Genomic DNA, 19,441 nt, shown 5'->3' with positions numbered 1-19,441 from the left:
CAGGGTACCTCTGTTTACTCCAAGATTGACTTGCGATCGGGTTATCATCAGATGAGAGTCAGAGATGATGATATTTCCAAGACTGCATTACGTACTCGTTACGGGCATTACGAGTTTCTAGTTATGCCATTCGGATTGACAAATGCGCCAGCAGTGTTCATGGATCTGATGAACCGAGTCTTTCGGGATTTTCTAGATCAGTTTGTTGTGGTGTTCATCGACGATATCTTGATTTATTCTCACAGTGTGGAAGAGCATATCCAGCACTTGAGGATTGTGTTGCAGATTCTTCGCGAGAAGCAATTGTATGCTAAGCTGAGTAAGTGCGAGTTCTGGATTGATCGTGTAGTATTCCTTGGTCATGTGATTTCCAAGGAAGGAATTTCTGTGGATCCCAGCAAGATTGAAGCAGTGCTGAATTGGTCACGTCCTACGACGGTGGCCGAGATCCGTAGTTTTCTAGGTCTGGCAGGGTATTATCGTCGCTTCATCGTGAATTTCTCCCAGGTAGCTAGACCTTTGACGCAACTTACTCGGAAGGATGTTCCATTCGAGTGGTCATCTGAGTGCGAAGATAGTTTCAGAGAGCTTCGTCGACTTCTGACTTCTGCACCTGTTTTGGCGTTACCGTCGGGATCTGATGGTTTCAGTGTTTACACCGATGCCTCTTTTCAAGGCTTAGGGTGTGTGTTGACGCAGAATGGTCATGTGATCGCTTATGCTTCTAGACAGTTAAAATCTCACGAGGAGAAGTACCCTATTCATGATCTAGAGTTGGCAGCTATAGTGTTCGCACTGAAGATCTGGCGTCATTACTTGTACGGGGTTAAGTTTGAAATCTTTACTGATCACAAGAGTCTGAAGTATCTGTTCACTCAGGCTGAGTTGAACATGAGACAACGTCGTTGGATGGATCTACTGAAAGATTATGACTGCGAGATCAAGTACCATCCAGGCTCTGCGAATCTCACAGCCGATGCTCTTAGTCGTAAGGTGAGAGCCTCTGCACTTCAGACCAGTGCTATGATTAGTACTATTCAGGATTGTTGTTCGTTGGGATTTAACTTCAAACATCGGAAAGGTATGGAGAGCATTCGTGTTGCTACCATTTTATCTGAGCCAGCTTTGTTCGCTCGGATTCGAGATGCTCAGATGTCTGATCTGAAGACTCAGAGATTAGCTCGGTTAGCGGGTGGAGATAGCGGTTTCCATTTTCAGTCTAATGGTCTTCTATGTTTGTCTAATCGGGTTGTAGTACCAGAGGATGATAATTTGAGGGAAGAGATCTTGTCTCAGGCTCATCGAAGCAAGTTGAGTGTCCATCCAGGAAGCAATAAGATGTATAAAGACTTGAGGACACGATTTTGGTGGAAAGGGATGAAGCGCAGTGTTTATCAGTTTGTTTCCAAGTGTCTTGTTTGTCAGCAGGTTAAGGCAGAGCACAGTCGACCTGGAGGATTATTGTCGAATCTACCTATTCCTGAATGGAAGTGGGAGCATATCACGATGGATTTCATTACTCACTTGCCATTGTCTTCGAGGAATAGTGATGCTATTTGGGTAGTGGTGGATCGACTCACCAAGTCTGCTCATTTTCTGCCTTATAACCGTGACTTCACTTTCGATCGGATGGCTCGCTTGTACATTCAAGAGATTGTACGTTTGCATGGAGTGCCAGTCAGTATTGTTAGTGACAGGGATCCTCGTTTTACCTCACGATTTTGGGGTAGTTTCCAGTCAGCATTGGGCACTTCACTGAGTCTGAGTACTGCTTATCATCCGGAGACTGACGGTCAGTCAGAGAGGACTATCCGTACGCTTGAGGATATGTTGCGAGCCTGTGTTATGGATTTCGGACCCGCTTGGCAGGATCATTTGCCTTTGATTGAGTTCGCGTACAACAACAGCTACCATCGTAGTATTGGTATGGCACCATTTGAGGCGTTGTATGGGCGACGTTGTCGTACTCCATTATTCTGGGATGAAGTTGGGGAACGACATGTTGAGGGACCGGAGTTAGTCCAGCAGGCTATTGATAAAGTTGCAGTAATCAAGAAGCGGATTAAGATTGCCCAGGATCGACAGGCTAGTTATGCGAACACCAAGCGGCGACCTCTTTATTTTCAGCCAGGTGAGAAAGTGTTTCTCCGAGTTTCGCCTTTTCGCAGGATTTTGAGATTTGGTCTCAAGGGTAAGCTATCTCCGAGATTTATTGGTCCTTTTGAGATTCTGGAATGTGTGGGAGATTTGGCTTACAGGTTAGCATTACCTCCGTATCTGTCTGGGATTCATGACGTGTTTCACGTATCCCTTTTGCGACGATATGTGGCAGATGAATCACACATTTTACATCCATCTGAAGTTCAACTTGAATCGGATTTGTCTTACGTGGAGCGACCAGTTCAGATTCTCGATCGCAAAGATAAGGTGTTGCGGAATAAGATCATTCCTCTTGTCTTAGTTCAGTGGCAGCGTAGAGGCACTGAAGAAGCCACTTGGGAGCTAGAGAGTCGTATGCGTTCGGAGCATCCAGAGCTCTTTTGAGTTGTACTGTAGTTGTACTATGGATGTATGTATGTTTTCCGTTGTAATCCAATTATCAGTTGTGTTTGGCAACAATTGAGATGTAATAACAATGTTGTTATTTCAGTTTTGTTCATCCTATAAACTTGATTTCGAGGACGAAATCTTTTAAGGGGGGGAGAATGTAGTAACCCGATTCCTAATTTGAGTTAATTATCGGATTAATTATATTTTCGGTGGGATCGGAAGGACCGAACAAGTTCGGATCGTCCGATGAGTTCGGATCGTCCGAGGAGTTCGGATCGTCCGAGCCAGTGTCGGACCGTCCGAGACAGGTGGCTGGACACGTGGAAGGGTTCTGGACACGTGGTAAGGTTCGGATCATCCGATTGGGGTTCGGATCGTCCGAGACAGGTGGCTGTACTCGTGGAAGTCATGCAAGGATCGGATCGTCCGATCAGAGTTCGGACCGTCCGAAGTGTGCCGGATCGGAGCTTCCGAAATGGTTCGGATCGTCCGAACATTGGCTATAAATAGAGGCGCGAGGCTTCATTTGTGACTCGCCAATTCAGAGAATTCCATAGCATTTCAGTCGTTTCTGTGAGATTCTAGTCTTTTTCCGAGGTTCGGGCACTAGCGGGGAGCTGCTGGTCTTGTAGCGGAGCTGTGCTCTAGTTGGGAGCTAGCGGCATCAGTGGGCTAGCGACGGACGAAGGTTTGGAATTGTATCAGTATTATCTCAGGATTATCTAGTTAAGTCTGGTAGATAAGTTTTAGTGATGGTTTTCACTTGATGAATAGGCTTGGATTAGACCTGTTGTCTGGTTATTCCAGTGGATTAGGATTGCTGTGATAGAGGTACGAAAGTACTATCCGAGATATCCTGGTCGAGTATACATTCTTATATGTGTTGCATGATTATGTGGTGCATTGATATATGTCATATGATGCATGCTATTATGTCACGCTTTATGATGCATGTTGCATTTCATGTTGAGCCGTATCTCCTTCGAGATAGCCTTTATTGTTGAGCTGTATCTCTTTCGAGATAAGCTATATCTTGTGGGGGCCGCTCAGCCCTGTCTTGTCTTGTGGACGCATGGACACCGAGAGTACACAGTGGCCGACGGGTCGGGAGGGCTTCGGTGATCCGGGACATTTTAGGTCCACGTCTGTTCTTGCAGTGGATGCAGTGACCCAGAGGTAGTACCGTGCGGCACTATCCACTTGGCGCCTCTAGACTGAGCATTTTGAGATCTTTTGTGACTCCTGTTTCTTGACTACCCTGGTATCATATCATAGCATGTGCATTTCATATAGGTTTGTATACTCATGCTTTTGTACTGGGCGTTCTTATCGCTCACGTCCTCGGTTTTGTTTATCTTGGACACCCCATTCCCGCGGGGTAGGCCTCAGGTTGGACAGCTCAGGAGGATGAGGAGGAGGACGTTGAGTAGCTGGTTGGTTTAGTTCTTTGGTATCTTTTTGATTCGATATGGTTGTACCGAATATATTTTGAGTTGTTCTGATTTCGATTGGGTTGTATAACTATTGTCGTCGGCCATATTTCCGCTGTTATCTCTGATTATTATTAATTAAGTTAAGTGCATGCTTAGTTCTTGATTAGTAGGTGATTCTGGAACGGGTCACTACATGCTAGCAATCACATGCAAGAAAAGATAACTCAATCTATCCCGCTCATTCTCTTCTACCTCAGTCTAAAGGATCTATCGCTCTGATACCACATGTTGTGGGGACCCGGACGCTAATCATGTTCTTAATCATCATTGGGACTAATTATCAATTAAGATAAACAGGGTCTAAGAAATTTTTCTTTTTAAAATGTAAGTGCGGAACGTAATGGAATTTAACTATTATACATCTCAGTATAAAAGTACAATAATGTACAACAATTATTCAAACTAGTCTAAGGTTTAACTACTAACTTTCAAGTATTAAACCAAATCTACAATAAGTCCGGAATCACCACTCTATTCTCGATCTTTCATTATCCTCTTGACCCTGATCCTGCCCCACCTGTTGTCATGCAAACATACAAACAAGACAACAGCCGGATAACTCCGGTGAGATATAAAAATCCCAGTATAAACAATGTAAGCATGCAATCATATAAAACATATATAAGAGTATAAACAAACATTAAAACATGTATCCAATCTGACTACATGAATTAATACCAATCTGTATTTAAATTAATGACTCGTTAACTTATCTCAAATTATTTCTAATCTAGGGATCCCGATCTAATTTAGACTTCGGCATGCTGTATCGAATGTCTACAATAGAAGTCGATCTACATCTAAGCTCATCGATACTCCGTAAGTCTAGAGTCTCCGCTGTTCTGACAAAGACTCGGCGGTTCTGCCCTAACTAGGCTGATCTGTCCTAGACTTCAACTATGACTCTGCTCTAAGTCGATAGATTAACATATCAATCTGATAATCTACAAATATCAATGCAATAAAATAAAGTATGTGATTTAGGGAAACTCAAGTCAAACCTAACTCGAGTTGTGCAATCCCGAATCAACATTTATTTATACATTTGTCTTCCCAGTCTGACGAAGACGAAGTCTTGTATTCTGATCTGTCCATATCCAGTCTGGTAATGACAATCGTATAAATACAATATCAGTACATAACTCAATTCAAAACATGTTCTGATCAATACTCAAATCGGTATATAATATGATCCATATCTGAACAAGGTACAATCTAATTCATATCAACGATATGACGATACATCCGAAATCATTACTGAATCTGATCAATCTAAATCAACTGATGTTTCGACGGCATAATAATACAGTCTTGATAATCCCGTCAATCTCAACATCACAGATATAATACCAGAATTCATAATCAGTATCAGTACAATTCATAATCTCAATATCGGTACACTTAAAATCAGTAATAACACACTCTGATGTCAAATCTCAATTAATTCAACTTTGAATATCATAACAATTGTATAAACAGTCTATTCTTTAATCTGACTTCAATTATACAATGTCTACTGTAGCAGAAACATCATATCTGATTCGTATTCAATTCTGATAACATCATAAATTCAAATCATGTCTAAACGTAACAAAACTTACGTCCAGTTGTAGCCTGCATTGATAGGAACATAGTACTGAAGTCGGATTCAAAATCGAACAGACGAATTTCTCACAAAAGGCGTAAGGATTTTCTGGAGAATTTCTCGTGCTTCCTTTTTCGTTTCTTCCTTATCAATTCTGAATGATTTGCCTTTGTATATATATATATATATATATATATATATATATATATATATATATATATATATATATATATACACATCTCGTGCATGAAAGGCAAGTGGCTCGATTTCGTTTTGCGTGATTCGCGCTCGAGCGGTCAATCTTTACCGCTCGGGCGCGGAACCTCCTGTCCAAGCCTCGGCGGTTTACACACTGCGCTCGGGCGGTCGCAAACTACCGCTCGGGCGCCAGACTTTCTGTCCAGACTTCAATCTTGTGATGCATTGGCGCTCGGGCGGTCTTTTCCTACCGCTCAAGCGCCAGATATTCTGCCCAACTTCTTGACTTGTTATGCACCAACGCCCGATTTTCCTTTCATGTCTTATTTTAACTCCTGATATCTCAATTCTGTCAATTAATCAACTTCTGATTACAGTACTCAAATCTCGGACATTACATTAACCACTTGACCTACCCCAGCCCAGAGCCCCCAGGCCGATCCAAATCAACCTACACAATTCCTGAAATCTGCGCACCCTCTTTGCTACCTCTCTCGGGTAGGAGTCCTTGTCAACAAGGACTCCTCCCATCCCACTTAGCTCGAGTCCTAGCCCTCCTAGGACTCTACCTAGGACCTAACAGTGACCCTAGCCAAGCCCCAACCAGCCCTGGCCGAGCCCAGCCCCCCATACACAGTAGCCAACCCTCATGAACCAAGCCTTACGTGAGTTGCTTTTCAAAAAAAATCCCACGGTTCTTTCCTTTTCGTGTCTTGATTTGCAATGTTTTAGTGCATCCTAGGATCCTTTGAAATCATATAAAACATGCCCCTAACAAGTCCTAATCATGGCAGCCCTTTTACACACATAAAAACATGATTTTTGGAATTAAAAACACAAGTTTAAAGCATGTAGGCACATAGTTACGAAAATAGAACTTGTGTGTTTTGTTTTCATGCAAATTCATAAACAATTACATAATATGGTGTGATGATGAGTAAAGGGAGAATATGGCGTGCCTTTGCGTAATTTACGCATGAAAATCCGTTGACGACGAAGAACGGAGGGACACCTTGGCTTGACTTTTGCTTGAACCTTCGAAATTTCTTCTTCAAATTAGTGATGGTGTGTGTCGTGTGCTATGGTGAGATTGGGAGAGAATTTCAGATTTTTCAAAGTAGTGGGTGGCGTGAATTGTGATGCTAGGGGTAGGTTAATTAACATATTATATCCTAATTAGTTTACTAACTAGGCTTTAGGCCTATTAAGCCATTAAATTAGGCCCATTAGTCTAATTAGGACATAAATAAAATTTAACCAAAGTTTTTGTTTAAATAAATTTGTGAATTTATTAGCCGGGTTGCCAAAACGTTTATATTTTTGTTGAAAATCCAACACCGATAAAAATTTACGTCCCAACGTATTAAATTCACCTCACAAACCCTCATTTTCAAAAATACTAAAAAGCATCAAACATATTTTAAAAACAATTATTTATTAAAAATATTTTCTATTTTTCAGCCCTCTGTCTCCGTTCCTCGATCGCAACTCGAATAACCTTTAAAAATACATTTTAATGCAACCATGTAGAAAAGTATATTTTAAACATTCAATTATGCACAACATAATTAATCCATGCAATTAAAACATTTAATTAAAATACAAGATAATTTAATAATTGCATGCATGTGGTTTGCGTGGACCTTTAAATTTTCAGGACGTTACAATCTTCCCCCCCTTAAATTGAGTTTCGTCCTCGAAATTCGCTTATCTTTAATAACACAAAGTTCAGACTTAATTCTAGTATCCCAATTAAATTTTCCTTCTAAATCCTTATTTGCAATTTCGCAACTTAAAACGACCCATTATGACTTAATGTTGTTACTATTATAATCCCGAATTTTAATTCTTCTTACGATTCCCAATATTAAAAAGATGGATGACCATACTTATCTTATATTATTTCTCTTATATTATACCCAAAATTTTAATCAACCTAACAATTTCAATCTTAAAGTCCCAAACGCATATGCTAACGCTTAGAATTTCAAGCCTAATATCGATTCATTCTTAAAAATTCTTGACTAACATTCCTTATAACGTTATAATTTAAGATATCCCAATGTTCTAAATATCCTTACGAGTCCAAATCATCAAAAATTCTTAGTATTTAACCCATTCATTTCTCTCTTATTGCTAAACTAGTTCCCAAATTCTTTAACAATTACAAAATTACTTCTTAATTTCCTCAAAAGTTTTCCTAATTGGTCTTTAATTTCAAAATTCGTACAACTAACCCATAAGTTCTTGGCATTCTTAATTTCTTTCTACGGGTTTCCCATAACATAATTTCAAAAATTTTAAACTTATTTACCCAAAAATCAATTCTCATAATCAATCTTACCTTTGATCAAACTTAAGATCTCAATTTATACATTTCTATACTCCCAAATATCATTGCAGTCTTCGAATCATTATTCCTTACGTCTAATTCCCAAAAATTAATTCAAATAATAACCCCGAATCATAAATATTTTCTTAGAAAATCTACGTGTCCCAAAAGTATTCATAATATTCACGGTTAACTTACAGCCCAAAAAGTAGAATGTAAATACTAAACCCAAAAGTCAACATAGTCCAATACCACCATGAAACCACCATGCGTTGAAATCAAATAATTGCTTATTTCATGTCGTATCACGTATAAAAATTCCAAATTATATAAATCATATATCCACATAAAACAATTAAACATGTGACGTAAACATATAACTCATATAATTATGCAGGTAACATCATAAAATCATATAAAGCATGTAAACTTACAAATTTGAGGCTTGACGACTGATCTTTCCGGCGCTGATGGTGGCACAACCCTATACAGAACCATTGCTCTGATACCAACTTAAACGTCTGCTATCCGTTTTCTTAAAACGTGCTAGAATTTTTTTTTTTTTAAACCTCACTTAGCATCGGCCGAACCATAAAATATTTTTGACATCATTTTAAAAATAAACATACAACTGCCATTTAAAAATACAAAGGAAAATATTTTAAAGCATAACATCGTCAAAAATTTTACCAACCTAGAAACATTATTTGAAAAGTATAGCCCATACTATAACCTCTCAAAAATATCTCACAACATAAATAAAAGACGTAAAAATATCTTTAACATTACTTAAAATCATAAATAATAACTAGTGCGGAAAACTAGCGTCGGTCCTCGGGTTATGTGCACCTTCAGTCCAGTCAAGTCAACCATCAAGACCTCCATTATCATATTCATAATCAATATCACCTGCATCAATCACACTTAGTGAGTCTAAAGACTCAACACGTCATATCCTTGATAACGAGTAATACGTAATACAGTTAACATATAACAGTGAAAAATACTTATACTTAAAATATCATTTTCATGAAGATGCATAAACATAAATATTTTCGTAAACATTTTCATGATGCATAAAAACATTTTCATAAAAACGTTTTCATATAAACATACACATATCCCATAAACATATTCATATTCATATCCATATTCGTGTTCATATTCATTCATGTTCGTGCTTGTTGAATTCAGATCGTGATTGTAACTCGTATTCTTAAACGTATTGGGCGATGGATCCATCTAAAGAAAACCATAGTACTGGGCGGCGGGGACACCAGCAATACTCTCACTGGTCAACTGGGCCTTGTCCTACGTATTTACTTATTCGTATTCGTATCACGTATTTGTATTCGTATCCGTATCCAAGGAAACACGATCGTCGGGCTCCCACTGGGACCATAACCCTCATGATATTTCCAACATGTAGTAGTCACAGTCCCTTCACATTCTTCAACATGTTATCATCACTTAATAAAAATCATGTATATACATATCGTTTTATTTTTGAAACCAAGCATGCAACATATCTTTTAAATGTCAAAGATTAAACCATAAAAATCCTTAAACATTTAAAAATCATAATTTAACATATAAAAATTCATAACATTTAAAATAAACGTTAATAAAAATTCCATAAAATTTTTAAAACAAACGTTTAACATATTAAATCCTAAAAATCCGTAAACATAAACATTTTAACATATTAAATCCACAGACAATTAAAAATACATTTTTGACATATTAAATTATAAAAACATCCATAACCATGAAAAATAATCATATCAGCATGTAAAATAGCATTTAGGGCACTGCCATGACGTTTACTAATTTCTAGGTGTAAAAAGACTGTTTTACCCTTGGATGTAAAATTTCCCATTTTTGACATTTTCTTAACTTCATTGATTCTAACATGTCCAAAATAATTATTTAAGCCTATATGAATTTTCTCATATTTTTATTTAGCATAAATCGATGACTTTTAATTTATTCCTTAAATAAGTCATATTAGTGCATTTTAATCCCGAATTCAACCAAAACTTAAAATAAAATTCCCAAATAAAAAACTTAGGCTTCTAATAATTATTTAAGTTTAAGCCTAAATTTTCCATAATTTTACAAAGCTTAAAACTAAGCGTTTCAATTAACTCGTTAATTAGCGTTTCATGCGACGATTAAATCCCGAATAAATCCAAAACTCGTTATTTTGATCCCAAATTTTAAACATAACCTTTTTATGATTTATTCTACCCTTCCAAGTCATCAGCCACACCCGTGGTCCCATGGATTCAATTTTCTCAATTAAATTCGAAATATTGACCCATTGTTGAACAACCCGAGCCATCTCCCAATTTACTCGAGCCACGCCCGAGCCACCTTGAGCCAAAACCTAGCCAACCCACCTAGGGACCCTCCTAACAAATACCAGCCCGAAAACTAGCCCTGGCCCGCTCCAAAAACGTGCTGGCAGAAGGCCCGTTGCATGTGATGTGTGTGCTTGAAGGGTGTTCTTGATGAATTGGGTTCCCTAGTTGCCTAGGACTCTACCAGCCATCTAACCACCGACCACCCATGACTCTTACTATCCCTAGACCACGCCCAGACCATGCCCAAGCTAGCCCACTCCCTAGGACCCAGCAGCGAAGCTCCTGAACCAGAAGCACCAACCTACGCGCTTCATGCATCCCTCAAGTTTTCTGGTTTTTCTCATGCCCTCCCTGAATCAAACCACACCAGCCCCTTCCCAGACCCTTGTGCACCCTCCTAGGACCTTAACCACTTGACCTAACCCAGCCCAGAGCCCCCAGGCCGATCCAAATCTCCCTGCACAATTCCTGAAATCTGCGTACCCTCTTTGCTACCTCTCTCGGGTAGGAGTCCTTGTCAACAAGGACTCCTCCCATCCCACTTAGCTCGAGTCCTAGCCCTCCTAGGACTCTACCTAGGACCTAACCGTGACCCTAGTCAAGCCCTAACCAGCCCTGGCCAAGCCCAGCCCCCCATACACAGTAGCCAACCCTCATGAACCAAGCCTTACGTGAGTTGCTTTTCAAAAAAATCCCACGGTTCTTTCCTGTTCGTGTCTTGATTTGAAACGTTTTAGTGCATCCTAGGACCCTTTAAAATCATATAAAATATGCCTCTAACAAGTCCTAATCATGGCAGCCCTTTTACACACATAAAAACATGATTTTTGGAATTAAAAACACAAGTTTAAAGCATGTAGGCACATAGTTACGAAAATAGAACTTGTGTGTTTTGTTTTCATGCAAATTCATAAACAATTACATAATATGGTGTGATGATGAGTAAAGGGAGAATATGGCGTGCCTTTGCGTAATTTACGCACGAAAATCCGTTGACGACGAAGAACGGAGGGACACCTTGGCTTGAACTTTTGCTTGAACCTTCGAAATTTCTTCTTCAAATTAGTGATGGTGTGTGCCGTGTGCTATGGTGAGATTGGGAGAGAATTTCAGATTTTTCAAAGTAGTGGGTGGCGTGAATTGTGATGCTAGGGGTAGGTTAATTAACATATTATATCCTAATTAGTTTACTAACTAGGCTTTAAGCCATTAAATTAGGCCTATTAGTCTAATTAGGACATAAATAAAATTTAACCAAAGTTTTTGTTTAAATAAATTTGTGAATTTATTAGCCGGGTTGCCAAAACGTTTATATTTTTGTTGAAAATCCAACACCGATAAAAATTTACGTCCCGGCGTATTAAATTCACCTCACAAACCCTCATTTTCAAAAATACTAAAAAGCATCAATCATATTTTAAAAACAATTATTTATTAAAAACATTTTCTATTTTTCAGCCCTCGGTCTCCGTTCTTCGATCGCAACTCGAATAAACTTTAAAAATACATTTTAATGCAACAATGTAGAAAAATATATTTTAAACATGCAATTATGCACAACATAATTAATCCATACAATTAAAACATTTAATTAAAATATAAGATAATTTAATAATTGCATGCATGTGGTTCGCGTGGACCTTTAAATTTTCGGGACGTTACAAAATTACTATAAATGGCGTGCTCTTGGTGTGGGGACCCAGATGCTAACTCATTTTCTTAAATTATCTTCGGGATTAAATAGATCAATTAAATAAGCTAGGTCGATTTTTTTTTAAAAAAGTTGAACACCTCATAAACAAGTGTACAAAATGCTACAAGTAATGTTCCGTTTTATTTAATTTACAAGATCAAGTTTAATATCTACACATGATCCAAGGTACAGAACGTTCCATCCTAATCTTCCAATCATTGAAATCCTCCATTGAGAACATATGGACTTTGCTTAAATGTGCCATTTCTGTTGTAGATTTTCAGAACAAGAATAACCTGCTCTGGTACCACTTGTTGGGGATCAATTTAGAGTTTAGAGGGAGGGTGAATAAACTCGTTCCTTTCTTTGACATTTTTGCAAAGATGCTAGAATCATGTTAGAGATTATAGCCTATCTTGTTCGAATGTATTTCCAGTAGATCACAATAACTTGTGCGGAAATGATCTGATGGTTTGAGGTGAAAACAACAAAACAGTAGGCAGAAGACAGTAGTTGTTTCTGGAAGTTCGAAGATGAAATCTTCTACATCTCTTTTCTTCTGTTTCCAGAAGGTATCACTAAAAGACTTTGGTTTTATAGTACAACTTTTGTACCACCCACTTCAGTAGGACATACCCTTCGCCTACTGAAACTCTTAATTTCACAACACAATATAATGAATACAACAAGGTTCTGGAAAAGACTCTTTTCCAGATTACAAACTCTTTTCAATAAGATATAATAAGGTGAATAGCTTGTGAAGAGATAAAGAAACATCAGCACAAGATGATCTCAGAAGATCAGATATTTCCTATAAAGAGCGTGCTGCTTTTCTGTATATTGAGCTTGAAGATCAAGAATAGTTCTTGATTGCTCGAAACAACGTTGGAATGATAGACAAGGAATGTGTTCCTTGTTAATAATAATCGTTGTTTTTATATTAAATTGATCATTTAATATATAGAAACCTTGAATCCAAAGTCTATAAACAAAACGGCTGCTTTGACTCTGAGTGAATCAGCTTTATCACCGAAAAATAGTCCTGCAGAAAGCAGAATAATCAGTCTTTGTTTTATACCGAAACTAGTAATGCGTGTTAAATGTCTTCGTACAACATTAAATGGTGCAATTAATACTAGTACTACATAAGATAAAGGTGACATTAAAACTTTCAACGATCAAACGAAATACGTTAAGTTTTGCTTCTGCTTTAGCTACGTTCTGGTTCTGTTTAGGCTATGTTTCTGCTTCTGTTTTTGCTAACCGTTAAGTTTAGCTAAGCAATACTCAATAAGTACTGCCTCTGCTTATTGATACGAGTGCTTCTGCTATTTATATGTTCCCAGGGACGGATCCAAGAATAAGAGTTGGGGTGGGCTTGAACTCAATATGATAAATTATATATTATTAAAAAAAAAGTACATTATATCGTTCAACGAAGTTGTGCCTTACGGGATTTTAAAACATAAAATTCATCAATAATAGAATTTACATCAATATGTTTAGCTAAATCTCGTTCAATATAGAGTGTCAAACAATCGGCAAGAAAGTCATCCTCCATTTTATTGCGAAGTGCCGTCTTCACATGCTTCATTGCTGAAAAAGCCCGTTGAATAGTGGTAGTAGACACAGATAATGTCAAAACAAGATGAATCAATCTAGTCAACATAACATAAACACTTGACCGTCCACTCTCGGTCAATTGCTGACACAACTCAACAAGTGTAGAAACCTTTAAATTCTGCATCACATCGAGTTTATAAATGTATCAATGCATACTTCAAAACAACAATTTCTTGTTCTGTGAAATCTCCAGGATAAAACTTCTTCGCAAGCTTGCAAATATCATCACTGTTAAATGAGTCAAATGAATTTTTAGGATCTAAAGCTATACTAAGAGAAAGAAGTTTCACCGATGACTCATTGAACCGAGTATTTAACTCCATCAAAATGAAATCTATTGCTACATTAAAAACATCAAAGTGGTAATGATGTTCTATTGAATAAACCGTCGCTAATTAAAACCACCGATCCACATTTTTTTTATTTTTTAATACTTTAGCGACGGTTTTAGCAATAACCGTCGCTAATATTTGCGACGGCTTTTGATAAAACTGTCGCCGATCCAATTGGCGACGGTTTACTAACACCGTCGCAACATTAGCGACGGTTATCAAAAAACCGTCGCTGCAACCGTCGCTAAATAAAAAAATTGGGCTGGGCTGTAAAGAAAGGGCTTTTTGATCCCCGATCTTAGTCTCGTCTTTCGAAGGGTCTCGTTCCGTTCATATGCCGCTCATTTGTAGCAGGGTTTAGCGTAGATCCGTCTCTGTATGTTCCTTTGTTTTTACTATCATCACCTACTGGTTTTGACTCTCATCACCACAATTAAAATAAGTCTAATACAATCCATGTTAACAATTATATATTATTCATCAATAAACGTTTAAACATAATTACAATATTTGATATCACATTATATTCATCAAATAATAAGCAGTGTCATAAATAAAATAAAAAATTTGGATAGTTGAAATGGACGATGTGCATATGTGAAATCTTGATCATCGTGTATAAATGAATTATATGTTGTGAAACTATATTGATATTCGGTTTTGATTTTAAATATAAGAAAATTAATGCATATTAAATAAACAAAATAAATATGCATCGGATTAGATACAAAAAATTTAAATCGGTGATGGTGGGGGACGTAACTTTTTCAATAAAAACAATAGCAAGATCATCCTGATACCGTGTTACAAATAAATGCAAAATACTAACTAGAGAGTATACAATGCAAAAGCAAGTAAAACAAGAAAATTCAATGTATAAAAAGGATTACATGAATAATATATTTATAGATACAAGAAATCCTTAGTTAAAGTAATTATGATTTCAAAATGAATTGATATGATTACTATTCTCTACTATCTCCAAAAGATATGATTACTCAATTTTTGATTATCTTGACATCCATAATATTACAACATAATATTTATATTAATAAACTAATCATTTTAAAAATAGTAATACAAGATTTTTTAATATAAAATAAATTAGTTTTAATGCTTAAAACAAATTCCAAATTACATTTAAATTTTACCAAAAGCCCAAATAGAATTACAAATCCAAGGATTTAAAATCAAATTCCAAATCCAAATTTAAATTCAAATCCAAATATCATTTTTTATTTGTCCAAATATACTATAAGGGTAATCATTCGGTTATAACTGAATCGACTGAACTAAATAACCGAAATCGATATAACATAATTATTTTTCGTCCAAACAAAACCGACCGAATTTTCAATCAAAAACCGATTAAAACGAACTGAAATAATATTGGTTATTTTGATCGGTAACCAAACAACCTAATTTTAAGAGGAAAAATAGGGAAAAAAATAATTGAAATTTTGTACTGCAATTCAAGCTTGGAACAAAGAACATTTACTTTACCTATTTTTTTGGCCAAGGAATCGCTAAGGACCCGCAGAAATGGAAGAGTCCGAAAGGAGATTTAAAAAATGTAAACGAGAGAACTCTTAACATTTTCTCGTTGACCATGGTTTTCTCCGGCGATGGTTTCTAGAAAAATTAGGGTGAAGATTTTTTAAGTGATAAAAGAACAGAGATTATTCTTATTTTTTCATCAAGTTCGTAAATTTTTTTTCTAAATTTAGCACCATGTTTCAAAGCCCAAATGTTAACATACAAATTTGGCCCTATAACAAAAATAAAAACTTATAAATTAGTTAATTCGAATTAAAAACCGAACTTCTGAATTAACCAAATCGAATTTCCGAATTACATCAACTTTTTCAGTTTAATAGAAATTTTTATCACCCCTACCTGTGACAACCCTACAAATTCATGGGCAAAAAGTCTTCCCATTAGGTGAGCTACTTTTATAGAAATCGTGAAATCTACGACAACCTCTCTTGAGGACATTTTCGGGCTCAACAACTCCCATAGTTGGCGTCATAAAGCATCCTAGCATACTAAATTAGAAGAACATCCTTTACCAGTTGCTGATCCTATCATTACCTTGATCATTGTTTCAAATCAAAATTATTAAAGATACAAACCAAAAATTTTGTATCGAAATGTTCAACCATTTTTGTTATCATTAAAAACTATCCGAGCTTAAGAGTTGTCTTGCCAAGGCCTCCAATGCCAATATGGACAACACTGATGGTTGTTAAGAGTCTCTCACTTGGTTCACCAAGATGTCCATGATCTTCTTCTCTTCATCCCTACCATAAAAATGTTCAGGTTAATGTTAAGACATCGTTTTTTTGCACCCAAAACGCAGCGGAAATATAAATTTTGTTCTTGGGCATCGTGTGTTCAAATCATCCATAGAGTGTTTAGAATTATATATTTGCGTTCTTAACGCTTGGACTTCAAACTATTTCGATTTTTACGCGGAGATAGTGTTACGCCTTAAACGCATACAAATCTCGAGGATGAGATTAATGTTTTTAATGCTGTAACATATCCCAAAGTTTTTGTTTTGATGATACCAAAACTTGGATTAAAAATGTACTAATGTTTTATATTGAGGCATGCAGGAAATTAAGAACAGGTTACGTTCGGAAGATCCGACATTCGGTTCGGACGGTCCGAAATTGTGCAATTCAGAAGCAAAATAGAAGCTGTTCGGAAGCTGCGAGGAGAGCGTTCGGACGTTCCGAAGACGTGATCGGACGTTCCGAACACAAGCAATCAAATCACTTCAATGCGGAGACAAATTGATATGACTGATTGATCGAGTAAGATTTCGGACGCTACGAAGGACATTTCGGACGCTACGAAGTGTTGAAGATTTCAAATCTCCGGAAACGCGGGAATGTTCGGACGGTACGAACTTGAGTTCGGACCTTCCGAAGCTGTTCACACACTGTCTGAAAGAACTGTTCGGAAGATACGAAGTTTGATCGGTCCATCCGAAGCGCATGTTCGGACCCTACGAAGTCAAGAACGGACGATCCGAAGTCATCCCAAAATTACGGAAATTGATTTCAATCACATCGGACGTTCCGAAGCATAAACAGAAGATCCGAACCTTGGCGTCCAAGACTAGTATAAATAGGCCTTTGAGGATGCATTTTCAGATATCCCACTCCACTCTCTTGTCTCTTACAAAGCTTTCTACTATCTCTTGTGTGCGTTGATTAAAAGAGTTGTAATATCAAAAGAGTTGTAGAAAAAGAGTGAAAGTAATACTCTCGAGTGGGTTGTAAAGTTCGTGGCTATCCTTGGAGCCCTCAAGGCCAAGTAGACGCATCGAGGCGTGGTTGTAAAAGCTAGCTTGGAGCTCCTAAAGCCAAGTCGATATAGTGATACCTCGATCCTCATCGAGAAGGGGAGACGTAGACGATTCTTCGTCGAACTTCCATAAACATCTCTATCCCTCTTTACTTTACGCATTTACTTTACTACGCATTTATTTTACGCACTTACTTTACGCATTCTTTTTATTTGTGATTGTCCCTCAAGTCTTCCGCTTGCAATTTTTGCAAACTCGTTTTAAAAACGCTAAAGGGCCTAAAAGAACCTATTCACCCCCCCTTTAGGTTCTTCAAGTGGTATCAGAGCCAGATTTTTCAAAATCTTTTTAATGGCCAATCTAGCAAGCGAGTATGCCCAAGGACAATCCACAAATCGTCCCCCTCTTTTCAATGGTACTAATTACGGATATTGGAAAAATAGAATATCTCTATACATCCAATCCGTCGATTACGACCTTTGGAAAATAACGGTGAAAGGTCCCTATATCCCCATGAAAACGGTGGATAATAAGGAAATTCCTAAGGGAATGGATGACTTCACCAAGGACGATATGAAACTTATCTCTCAAAATGCTAAAGCTATGAATATTCTTCATTGTTCTCTAGATATGAATGAATACAACCGAATCTCGGCTTGCACCTCCGCCAAAGAGATTTGGGACAAATTGGAGATTTGCCACGAGGGAACCAATCAAGTCAAAGAAACGAAGATAGACCTTCTCCAACTCAAGTACGAGACCTTTGAGATGGAACCCAAGGAGGATATCGACACCATGTTCCGGCGGCTCACCCAAATCATCAATGAGCTTGCCCAACTTGGTGAGAACTACCCAACTAAACAAGTGTGGAGGAGAGCCCTTCGAGCATTACCGGCGGAATGGGATGCAAAGCGCACGGCTATCATTGAATCCAACAAGGGAGATGCGGCATCCTACGACCTTGATCAACTTCATGGGACCCTAAAGACCCATGAACTTGAAGTATCTACCCGGAAGGAGACAAAGAAAGATGACGACAAAGTAAAGGCGAAAGGGATCGCCTTGACCAGTCAACTTGAAGATAGCGACGATGAAGAAATGGCACTCCTCACTAGAAAGTTCAAAAGATTCATGCGGAGTTCCAACTTCAACAAGAAAGACAAAAAGTTTGAGAAGGAAGTGACCTGCTACAACTGTCAACAAAAGGGTCACTATGCAAACGAGTGTCCCTCCAAGAAGAAGGCCGGCAAAGACAAGAAAAAGGCCCTTCTAGCCACGTGGAGCGACAGCGACAACGAAGAGGAGTCTACCCTATGCTTCATGGCGAAGGAAGATCATCTGACCGACTCGGATGACGACGAGGTACCCTCTTACGATGAATTACTCTCCGCTTACACTAGTATGTACAATAAGGCTAAGTCACTTAGAAATGAGAATAAGCAACTTAAAACTGAACTAGAAGCTAGGATGCATGACAACACTAAGCTCAAGACAAACCTAAGAGATTTAGAGAAAGCCTTCAACAAGTTCAATGTGAGTAGCGGTAAACTAGAAAACCTCTTGAGCATGCAAAGGTGTAACTTCGACAAAGGAGGTCTAGGATATGAAAAGAAATCAGTCAACTTCGCTAGTCTTATCGCAAAGGCAAAACCAAGAACACCACCAACATGTACTTACTGTTGTAAGATAGGCCACATAAGACCTAAATGCAAGAAACTTAGACACCAACACAACAAGAATAGTTATTGGAAATGGATCCCCAAATCCCCAACTACTACTAACCCCAAAGGACCCAAAGAAACGGGTACCAACTATCAAACTGTATCTCAACCTTGTAGGGACAAAGGGGAGACAAGTCATCGAGCACTTGGTATCTTGACAGTGGATGCTCTCGACACATGACGGGAGAAAAGAAGCTGCTACAATCCATTCGACCAAAAGAAAAAGGATCGG

This window comes from Primulina eburnea, chromosome 17 (assembly GCF_022965805.1).
Source record: "Primulina eburnea isolate SZY01 chromosome 17, ASM2296580v1, whole genome shotgun sequence".
Lineage (NCBI taxonomy): Eukaryota > Viridiplantae > Streptophyta > Magnoliopsida > Lamiales > Gesneriaceae > Primulina > Primulina eburnea.
This window is presented reverse-complemented; position numbering follows the sequence as displayed.